The following is a 12,080-nucleotide window of genomic DNA, read 5'->3' as shown; positions in this document are numbered from 1 at the left end:
GGTCCAGATCCTGGTCCTGGTCCTGGTCCAGGTCCAGGTCCTGGTCCAGGTCCTGGTCCAGGTCCAGGTCCAGGTCCAGTCCTGGTCCTGTCCTGGTCCAGGTCCAGATCCTGGTCCTGGTCCAGGTCCAGGTCCAGGGTCCTGCGTCCAGATCCTGCGTCCTGGTCCTGGTCCAGGTCCTGGGTCCCCTGGTCCAGGTCCTGGTTCCAGGTCCGTCTCATCCAACATCAGCTGTTGACACAGACAGACTCAGACTGAGACAGAGACTTCTGACAGTGAGAGGAACACGTGTGTGCCTCCTCCTCAGATCACACCTGAACAATATGTTGATCTGATTCAGTGTGACATCACTTTCCTGAGAAGGAAGATTAGGTTTGTAGGGTCACAGTCACCTTGACCTTTGACCTCCAAAATTTAAATCAGTTCACCGTTCTCCTGGACACGATATCTCAGTAACACCTTTGACGGTTTTTGTACGAACATTCACCAGGACTCACGGATGAACACATTAGATTTTGGGTGGTGAAAGTCAAAGGTCACGCCGTCAGTGTGACCTCACAAAACACTTTTTAGCCATTACTGACTTCAAAACAAATGGTTCATAGTTTCTCTCTGGATCAGCAGCATGTGACCTGAACCTCCGTGGAGGACGAGGAGCCTCTCATTGTAACATGATATAATAAATAATTATTGTTTTGTGATTTATGTCACACACACACACACACACGACACACACCACACACCCACACACAGACACACACACACACACACTCACACACAACACACACACACACACACCACACACACACACCAACACACACACACACACACACAGCTCTGTGTGGAAGCTCAGCCTCCTTAGCATAAGACCAACAGACGCACAGTCGCTTCCCTGGAGTTCCTGTTTCTTTGGAGGAAGTCGTTACAAACATCCATATCAGCAACAGGGCTTCCCCATCAGGGCGAGAGAGGGATGAGGAAGAAGAGAGAGGGAGAGAGGAGGACAGAGACAGAGAGAGAGAGGAGGAGGGAGAGAGAGGAGAAAGACAAGAGAAGAGAGAGAGACAGAAGAGAGACAGAAGAGAGAGAGAGACAGGAGGAAGAGAGACGGAGAGCAGAGAGACAGAGACGAGAGAGATGAGAGAGGAGAGAAAGATGAAGAGAGAGAGAGAGAGAGAGAAGGTCATGTGCAGACAGGTGATCTTCGGGGAGAGGTGGTGGTGTTTCGGGAAGCAGAGGTGTCTTTTTAATGTATTATTAACGCGTCCCGTCCCATAAATAACTGCCCTTTGCACATGATGTGACAGGGGGGTGGGGGGGGGGGGGGTGGGGCAAAAGATGCTGGAGTGTGGTTTTTCTCATTAGCGTGGGAGGAGGGATGGAGTTTCCTCTGCGAGAGGCCGTGTGTTCAGATTAAAGGTGCTTATGGTAATTGAATCCTAACACTGAACCACTGAGGAGAGAGCGACTCACACGACTGTGGTTCCTTTAAAGAAGTGATATATATGTAGATCCTCTCTGCTGGAAACAAACCACTGCAGCTCCTCGGTCTGAGGCTCAGAGAGGAGCAGGAGGTGAAGCTTCACCTTAAGGTCACTGCCACTGAGGCACTGCTACGTTTTATTTTAAAACTCTGTCCAGACGAACGCACCTGAAAATACACACATGACCATCACCTACACTGAGCGTGTGCGAGCCGGTGTAAACAGGAAGTAGATTGTCTCCTCTGCAGTTGTAGCATTAAAACAGAGAATGTAAGTGAACAACAGCTGCTAGCAAAGACAACAAGGTCAGTGACACAGTCATTCATTATCATGTTGTTTTCACCACTGGTAGTCCAGGCTGATGACAGCCAATCAGGAGAGACCGTGAGTGTGACCTCATTGTTTACAGAGGTCTCACTTTCTGTCTGTCCAGACTACAACACAACCCCAGAGTCTTCAAAATAAAACACCACCCCAGAGTCTTCAAAATAAATCACAACCTCAGAGTTTTCAAAATAAAAACACAACTCCAGAGTCTTCAAAATAAAACACAACCCCAGAGTTTTCAAAATAAAACAGTGTTTCCAAAAGTCTCCGTCTCCTGTATTTGAAAACTCTGGAGTCCTGTGGGCGGGAGACGAAAACGAAATAGCGTAGAGATGAAAGTTACAAGTTTCACGCTAAATCACGATAAAAATGCCAGACGGTGAGTTTTACCATTTAAATTTTAATTATCACTTAAACCATGGTTGGTTACCGTGGTTAATTACTGTGGTTAATTTAACTGGCATCAACCATTTTTCCTTCTAAAACCTTTTGCCACCATAATTAGCAGGTATCAGCAGGTTTTTTATCTAAGTGTTTATATGCAAACAAAAAGTGCTGTTCATTATTTACTTACGGTTTCCATTATAAAACTTGGTGAAAGTTTTCATATTTTTTGAACATTTTCAACACATTTTAACAAGACGGTGATGACACTGATAATTTTGGTCTCTCTAATCGTGATATTAAATGTATTAGTTTCATGTCCATAGCAGTGTTGACGTAGCCTGAGAAACAACCACAGAGCTCAACCTCAGCAGGATCAGACCTGGTTCACTTCCATTAGGACTCCACAGCTCACAGTCTGCTGCGTTCGTGTGCTCAGTGATCAGATCAACCACATACACAACGATGTGACAGAGGAACAACACAAAGCTCATGTCAGGACATGTCTCCTGTCCTTCCTGTCTCCGTCTTGTGCCACAGTCTATTCCCTCCCCACAGTGTTTACTGGGTTGGATTGAGCTGCCGGGGGCCCCGGGGCAAAGAGTAGCTGTCGGGCCCCTGTGAACCTCGTACGTTAAACTCTCTGTGCATGTGTACAGTTGTTCTCTTCTACAACAGCTGGATCCAGATGTGCTGGGAAAATGCTTTAATTTAAGCACTGGTGGCTCAGGGGGAGGAGGGAGGGGGAGGGGCGATCTGGCCTAAAGATCACATGACAAGTGTGTCCACGATCTGCATCCTGTTTCTGCTCTGATTTTATTCTGAAAGTCCTGACTGGAAGTCGTGATTCGAATCCTTCAACTGTTGTGATGATTCTCTCTAATGTTTGTCTGTTCGCCGCTGCTCTTTACCCACAATGCTTTGGTTTCAACTTGTCACAACCATTCAGATGTTTTGCTTAGTTCATGTGGAGTATTTGTTTGGACAGTGATGTTGTTTATTCATGAGCTGCTGTATTTTCATTAGAAAGTTCAGCCTCTGCCCGAGCTCCGCCTGCTTCCTGTCTCCCTCCCTGCAGCCAGTCCCCGGTCCTGGACCAGAGACCTGCTGCAGTTAGCGAGCTAAGCTAGCTGTTTAACAGACTGAACTCATATGTCAAAGTAAGATCAACAGACTGTAAACAAAGACGGACGTCGCCTCTGTGACGTCACCCACAGGTTGATAGCTGCTCCACCGTTGCCATCTTGGCAGTGTCTGACTCCGCCCCTAACTCCCTGGGAGGGGCGTGTGGAGTCGAGACCTCAGTGCATACCGGTTTGTGGCTTTGATCACAAACTGTAACAGACCTGGTTTGAGTGTGTCAGGTGACCGCTTTTGCTCCGCCCTCTAATAAACACGGCCCAACAAATCATTTAAATGTAGAAATGTGGATCATAGAAGCACAAAGATGAGGTGATGTAGCTCTTAACACTAGATGTTTACCACAGACACTCTCACCCAGCTCTGAGGACACGTAACGAAGCACATCAGGACCCTCATTATTCCAGGTGACTTATTGGTGCTGTGGTGGTTTTCAGCTGCATCAGCAGAGCCCAGCTGACTCACAGTCCGCCTGGAGCTTCACAGGACCCTGAAGTTTGGGGGAGTGTCAGCATCCTGTAAACACAGCTGAGGCTCAGCCACAGTTACTGATGCAGCTTTAGATCTCATTCAGCAGGTAGATGACTAACGAGGCAGAGCGGAGAGTTTCTACCTGACGACAACACCTCACTACATTTAATTTACAGCTGAAATTATTTACTAAGAAAATAACTCGTGTGGATTATTCAAATAAAACTGACTGAGGAAAAACACACACACACACACACTATAACCTTTTCAACATCTTTTTTATGAACATATAAATATATATATATATATATATATATATTAGCTTTTAATCATAGAGTGGAGATGGTTTAACATGATACTCTTTAAATGTATTTGTGTATTTACTTGTGAGGGTATGTTTGTGTCTGCAGACTTGCCTGACATGTACTGTTGTGTACTATATGTGTATGTCACTGTGTGTGTGTGTGTTTGTTTTTTTTACAGTGGTAATTTATGGGTTAAGACTTGGTTTCAGATTTAAAGTCAGAATCAGGTTTAGGTGGTGGATTATGTCATTGAGGGTCCTCACAAGTACAGTGTGTGTGTGTGTGTGTGTGTGTGTGTGTGTGTGTGTGTGTGTGTGTGTGGTGCTCAGGACAGTGGCTATATTTAGCAGCGAGGAGAGAAATAATTCAGCGCGATCACAGAGCAGCTCGTTCAGCTTCTCTCTGACAGAGGAGATGAAGCACTAGATGAATCCTCCTCCTCCTCCTCCTCCTCCTCCTCCTCCTCCTCCCCCCTCAGTGTGTGACAGGTGGGTATGATATCTGTCTGAGGCTCCTGTGGCTCAACCCTCAGCTAACTCTGATCTGCCAGGAGGAAACAGTACGCAGATATTTTACTGTGACTACAGGAGATCAGTGAACTCAGTCAGAGCAGCTGAACACCGACCCGCCTCCTTAGATATAACATGTTAGATATAATTACCTTCTATCCTGTAGGGTTCCACTACAGGTGTAACCATAAACTATATCGTGGCACCAGAGCTGGATATATATATACGTGGAGCAGTCCAAAGATCAACCACAGAAACCATTCAGACCAACTCCAGTCCTGCTCAGCTGTTTGTGGTGTCACAGCTTCAGAGCTGCCAAACCACCAGTTCAGTCTCTGTTCCCACAGTGTTCACACTCAGGCTGATCCTGCTGAACCAGGGGCAGACGAACCACACAAATTCTAATCAGGGTGTCCTTGAGTCTAGATGAATGTTTTTACCAATTTTAAGAAGTTCTGTCAAGGCATTCACAAGGCCATAACTGTATTTTGTGACGTCACCATGCCCGTGCCCTTTGACCCCCAAAATCTAATCACTTTGCCCTTGAGTCCTAGTGAATGTTTGTGCCAAATTTGAAGAAGTTCCATCAAGGTGTTGCTGAGATATCGTGTCCATGAGAATGAGAAGGACGGACAACCTGAAAAACAAAATGGCTGCCGCTCTGACTGTCGCCAACTCGGAGGAATAAAAATGAACAAACTACAAACTAACAGCGATGGAAACAGAGGTCAGGGACTGGTCTCAAAATCCACTAAACTGGTTTAGAACCAGACATCGGTACAACTTCCTCTACTGCTGCCCAGCGAACAGAGCTGTCAGGGTTCATGGTTCCTGTGTTCTCCTGGTTCTGCCAGAGTCCACATGGGTCCATGCAGACCTCAATGTGAATGTGTGCATGCAGTCCAAAATCTGAGACCACGCAGCACACCGACTGCACGTTCACCAGGACACTGCAGTGTTCCCCTTTACTGCCGCTACAATGTCATGAAGTCACAATTACATGAGTCTACAGAGGGCTTTTAATTTGAAACACCAGATAGGAAAGGTAGATTTAACTAACATTAAGTTGGATAGATTTTTATTACCTACTGATATTCACTGTGTACTACACACTCAGCAACCAGGTGCCACAAACACCTTCACAGTCGGACTGACCATCAGGTGTACTGGGACAAATCCTGGAGGGTCACCAGCCCTCTCTGTGTGTCTGTCATTCAGGGTGCACATGAGTGCAACAGAACATCACAATGATAAGGTGCATTGATACAATTGCACTTTATTTCTCCAAGTGAGGAAACAGAATAAGAAACAGAAGAATATTCTCATATATATATTTCCTGTTGAAACTCAAACATTTGTAATCGTTGGAAGATCTGATCATCACTAAAGCAGATGACAAGAAAGAGCCAATAAAAACAAATCGAATGTTCACAGTTGAATCACACGATGCTTCTACCTAGTTATGGTTAATTAGTGAAGATGAAATCATCCTTTCATCCATCTCTCACTCTGCCGTTTCTTTACCTGTGATTCAGACACAGGACAGAGTCGGTCTCTGCAGACACCGAGCTGCTGCACATGAAAGCTTGTAATATTGTGAACATGATGAAACTGTTCATAAAGTCAGTGTAACATTTAATCATGTGGTCTGTTATACTGCGCTCTACATATGTACTGTCATTGTTGTAAAGCCTTTCAAGAGACTGAAATGTGATGAAATATGTCACGGTCTGAACTGGTCCTGGATCTGATTGTGAGATTAAATTCAACACCCCATCAGAATCAGACGTCCCAGACTTCATCAGTCTGTCTCATCAGACAGCGTAGAGGTGTCTCAACATATTCACAAGTTTCATTTTACTGACTCTTCTTCTTACTGTCGCCATCATGTTTTCTAATGTGTTTGTTTGTATAGAAGCAGGTACAAGTCTGCAGCTGTCCACATCTGGACTGATGTATGATCAAGGCTGAACTGGCCCATATACACATATACATATATTTCTAATGCAATGTGACCTTTACTCTTCATTTGACAGGATGAACTCCAGGAAAATTCATGTTGGATAAACGTTCAGATGAAACAAACAGTCTGAAGATGTCGTGTTAAAACAGGTAAATTTACACTTTTCTGGCATTTTTACAGAAGAAATCAATTAATCACAAAAACAAAGCGCAGACTAATCAGTGATGATAACAGCTGGTTGCTGCAGCACCAGGTCAGTCAGTCGTCACAGTCGTCCATCAGCACAAAGAGAAATGTGGCCTCACAGACCAGCAGCACTGAGCTGCTCCACTGAGGAAATTGTTTCCGAAAACCCTGTGAAGTCATTTCTGGCTTGTATTCATGCCTGATGTGAAATGAGCTGAAATGAAAACATAAACACCCAAGAGCCAGAGACAGCGAGCGAGTGAGATCTCCCTCCTGACAAACACAACTTCAGACACGTTTGCTGAAAAGTTCAGGAAAATGTGGAGCTGCTGAAAATCCCTTTCTTTCTTTCCCTTCCTGCTCAGATATTCCTCGTTCCTCCTGGTGAATGTACGAGTTTCATGACGAGATGCTGCAGCAGCTTCCAGACTGTGTTCAACTCCAGGAGGCTGAGCCGCTAAGGCAGGTGCACACCATCAGAAATAATTGGTTTAAGAGCAGACAGGTGGAGCTGTCATATCGACTGTGTGGAGGCAAAATCATCAGAGTTTAGGACACGAGACAGTGAAGTGAAATTCAACCACTGCCTTTCCCTTTTCTTTTAATCCAGCACATGTGTTCACAGACCGACACGCTGCACCCAAACCAGACAAGTCAGTTTCTCTCAACTCAATAAAACATGTTAAAGCTTCAGTGCTGCAGACGATCACAACCAGCTTCACTTCTACAGATTTATCAACATTTTCCATCACATCCCTCTTCATCAGTCTCAGTCTGTACATTCAGTTTCCAACAGAGAAACATCCTCACTAAAAAATGCTGGGTTATTTTAATAACCCAATAGGTTGTGTAGGTTTGACCTAACATTGGGCTGAGAATCATCATTCTTCACAGTCCGCCATTTTTATGCAGTTTAGGCTACCAAAAGAAAGACCATGAGAAACATGAATTTGAAATGTAAAATAAAAATTGTATTGAAGTTTCAATACAAATTGATGGATAACTTGATATTTTGTAGTTGTAGCAATAAAAGAAGGGCTGGAACATTATGTGCTTGTTTCATCGTTCCATCATCTTATAACAGTTTTAATACAATTTTAACAGTAGCAGCGGAAGTTGACTGATATTAATTAAAGAATTTAAATCCCAGCTTGGGTTACTTTGTTTTAAGAGTGTATGAATAACAATACAGACCTTGTATCTTTTGACATTTATACAAAACTTACTTATAAACTTCTATCTAATATGTGTACCTAAACATCCCCTTATGATGTTATTATATTGGTAAACATTGGTTTACATTGGTTCAATAACTGAGTTGTGTTATCAAAGCTCCTGATTGTGTAAATTCAACACTACAATCCAACGAAGACACATACAGTAACAATTCAACAACACATTCATCATATTATTAAGCCTGAATCACCTGTGGGTTTAAACTCTCATATGATCCTCCATCTTTTTTTCACCAAACTCAGTCTGATTAAAAAATAAATAAAGTTAATTAACGTGTCCTCCAATAAATTAGACAATAAACACCAACATATCTGAGCCCTGCAGGTTTTATGTGTCAGCACTATGGGACATTAAAAACACTATTAAACACCATAATGTTAATACGACCTGACTGAACGTTTCCACTCTCAGACCCGGTCACTGTAACCCGATCGTCAAGTGCTACTTTCCGCTCCCGTGCAGATAAACGGTAGTTATCAGATAACACCAGGGGCCGGGAGGATGTAAATGAAAGAGTGGGACCGAGTGAGCACAAACAGCGGACACAACGACACATTAGTGCCGAGGAGAGAGTTCACGTAAAGCACCGAAACACCAGGAACCACCGGACAAACCTGATGATTCCCGCCGGTTTCACTCACCTGTGTGGGGATCAGCATGGACGCTGTCAGCGGAGTTTACCGGTCCGCTAGAAAGTCAGCTTCTCCCGGGGACTGTTAGAAACAACAGTAACGGCTGCAAACCGGGGACAGGACGAGCCACCGGAAGACGTTAACGTCCCGTTTTCACGGTGAAGTGTCCGTTTATGATGAAGCGAGGAACCGGAGCGGAACACGCCCAAACTTGCGAACAGAGAACCGGAGAGAGTTCGCTGAGGACGGGCAGGGCGGACAAGATGGCGCGTCAAGCTCATGAAGGAGAAGGAGGAAGATACCGGATGTCAAGCTGTGTCACCTTCAAAATAAGATTAGACGGGACTTCGCTAAACTAGAATCAAAAACAAAATTGGTCAAGTGTGTTTGTGCAACAAAGCTGAGCTGACTGTTGTGTAGAATCCAAAAATAGACATGTATATATGGTAGAAGATAAAAATATCAACACTAAAAGTACATGCAAATAGCATGTAGCAACATCAACGGGAACATTACAGTTTCTACACAGTCAAACTGTTTGTTAACTTATTTTTTTCCATTTTCATTTTTTTAAATATTTCAATATGCAGAATAGAGGTTACACGCATGTTATTTATTAATTGGAAAAAGTTTTTTTTTTTTTAAATTAAATTCATATATCACTGTGAGTTAATTCATCCAGCATTGAACTATGATTTTAATTAATCAATTTACATTTACATACTAGGATAAGATAAGATACAATAAGATTCAATGCGATATGATACGATGAGATAATGATAAATAAAGATTACATTTTTACCAATAAACACTAAATAAAAAAAAAGAAAAATAAACAAAACTTGTTGTTGTTGTTGTTGTTTGTCATTAGTCTTAAATATTCAATTAAATTTTGTCTAAAAGCCTTTTACACTATTTACCACCGACCGGAAACGGTAGCTCTTATTGTGGTAGCTTGACTATAGCCTACGCATAAAGCAGCAGCAGCAGCAGCAGGAGCAGCAGTGTGTGTGCCTGTGCGTGTGTGCGCGCGCGTGCCTGTGCGTGTGTGTGCTTCTATTTCTTGCTGTTTACCGGCGGTCCCCGGGGACCTCCGCGCCGCCGACACCGCCTCCATTGCCAAGCAACGGCGGCGCAGGGAGCTTCAGAGAGCCGGGGAGGAGCCGGGGAGAGGGCGGGCGGCAGGTGGATGTTTCTGAGCAGTGAAACATACCGGTGATATGATGATAAATACACAGATCCACAGACTCCTGCTGGTTCATGTTCCATAATAAACACTTTAATATTTTATTATCAAAGTACAAACTTGAAGTACTTGTACTTCGCTTGAGTACTTTTCTCCACTATACTTGTTCTGTTTACATTTCAAACAGCTGTTTATTTTCCTTTCAGATTCAGATTTGACTCAAATGAAATAAACCAGATGATCATGTGATACATGTTAAACTGCCTCCACTTCAACCAGCAGTAAAGTGCTGCTTACAGACAATCTTCTCCTCTGCTGCTTCTTCTACAGCACAACCGCACCTTTAATGTTATTATGATTATTATTTGTATGTAGTATCATTACTGGTGCAGTATGTGTTAGTATAACTTTAATGTTGCAGCTGGTTGTCGTAGAGTTCATTTTCATTTTACTGCTGGTAGTCTAATATTTTATAAATTGATTTTTCCTCTTCTTGAATCCCACTGACACAGAAATCTCAGAGACCTGAATGTACATTTAAAAAACTGAACAAAAACAATTCATGAGCAGAGAGTCCAAAAAGACTTTACAATACAATTTAAACAACAAACAATAAAGTTGTAATAACAAATAATACACAAGGAAAATTTAAAACATATGAGATGCCAGGATGATAACAGCCAACAGTCTCATCAGGTTTCAGATCTAGTTTCTAAAACGTAAATAACTTATAAAACTCTCTGCAGCTGGACGGTCACATGATCTGTTTGTTTGGGTCTCAGCTGACGGGTTAATGTGGGGCAGTAAGGTTTGTACAGTCTGACGCTGGTTAATCAGACGGTGTCAGACTCTCTGTTTCTGCTCTCGTGTTTGTTTTTCTGCTGATTCTTCTCCCTGTTGAAGCAGCTGTTTGTCAGTGTGTTATCTGCAGGTTCACAGTGGTTATCACTGATCAGGCTCCACACAACAGGTCTGTCCTCAGGGGACACTGAGCTGAGACCTGAAGACCTCTGGTCCACAGATCAGATCCACCAGCTCTCTGCTCCCAGTCCAGACATGAAATAATCCATCGGTCAGCGTCTCTCTCCTTTGAAACATCACAGATGAAGCTGGATCAGGTGAACCGGATTAGAAGAACCAGATCAGAAGAACCAGATCAGAAGAACCGGATCAGAAGAACCAGATCAGAAGAACTGTATCAGATTAACCGAATCAGATTAACCGAATCAGAAGAACTGGATCAGAAGAACTGTATCAGATTAACCGGATCAGGTGAACCGGATCAGAAGAACCAGATCAGAAGAACCGGATCAGAAGAACCAGATCAGAAGAACTGTATCAGATTAACCGAATCAGAAGAACTGTATCAGATTAACCGAATCAGAAGAACTGGATCAGATTAACTGGATCAGATTAACCGAATCAGAAGAACCGGATCAGAAGAACCGAATCAGAAGAACCGGATCAGAAGAACTGTATCAGAAGAACCGGATCAGAAGAACTGGATCAGATTAACCAGATCAGATTAACCGGATCAGAAGAACCAGATCAAAAGAACCAGATCAGAAGAACTGTATCAGAATAACTGGATCAGAAGAACCGGATCAGGTGAAGCAGGAGTTTAGTGTTTGACCTTTGAACCTTTCAGGGTCGGCTGTGACTGTGAGGCAGGACGACCCGAACAGAGCTGGGCTCGGAGCTGTTTTGGTTCGTGTTTGATGCAGATTAACGGATGTTTTCAGAAAACATGAAGAGAAACAGCTGAGTGAGGACGGGGTCGTGACCTCTCTCTCTCTCCGCTGCCTGTTCACACCTGCACGCTGAGATTCACTGTTCCCTCACCTGTACTGCAGCCATGTGTGCACTGTGTATACATTATGCACATTATATGGCCTAAAGTATATGGACACTCTGACTGTCTGTTTACATTGTGTGCCTTTGGTCTGAGGCTGTTTCCTGTTTGTGTCTCTTCCTCCACTGAAGGAAATCTGCAGCACAGAGATATTTGAGACGATGTTCTTCTGAATCAGCGTCAGTGTCTGAGTTCGGTCCTTTCCTGTTTCCCTCCGAATTCATCTTAAATATGAACGGACTCTGACCTGATGAGGATCTGACTTGGATCTAAACGTGGTTTATTTGGTTATATGTTGAGACATGGAGTCAGTGTGTGCAGGTGTCATTGTTTTTTAAATAGACTCACACCTGTGTGACACATCTGTCCCCACACTGTTGGACAAACTCAACACCTACCTTTTTA

The 12,080-nt window shown here is 43.5% G+C and overlaps 1 protein-coding gene across 1 annotated transcript in view; it reads right to left on the bottom strand.

Moving 5' to 3' along the window:
• Positions 1–8,842, bottom strand: part of LOC111233731 (carbohydrate sulfotransferase 8-like) — a 36,013-nt gene extending 27,171 nt beyond the window's left edge. Inside the window, exon 1 of the mRNA XM_022761616.1 lies at positions 8,647–8,842. The gene's annotated coding sequence lies outside the window, so the exon portion shown is untranslated. The remainder of the gene's footprint in view (positions 1–8,646) is intronic.
• Positions 8,843–12,080: the final 3,238 nt, after the last annotated feature.

The sequence above is a fragment of the Seriola dumerili genome, unplaced genomic scaffold (assembly GCF_002260705.1).
Source record: "Seriola dumerili isolate Sdu_G_001 unplaced genomic scaffold, Sdu_1.0 BDQW01000417.1, whole genome shotgun sequence".
In the NCBI taxonomy this organism is placed as follows: domain Eukaryota; kingdom Metazoa; phylum Chordata; class Actinopteri; order Carangiformes; family Carangidae; genus Seriola; species Seriola dumerili.
Note: the sequence above shows the minus strand (reverse complement) of the source record. Positions and strands in the feature narration are given on the sequence as shown.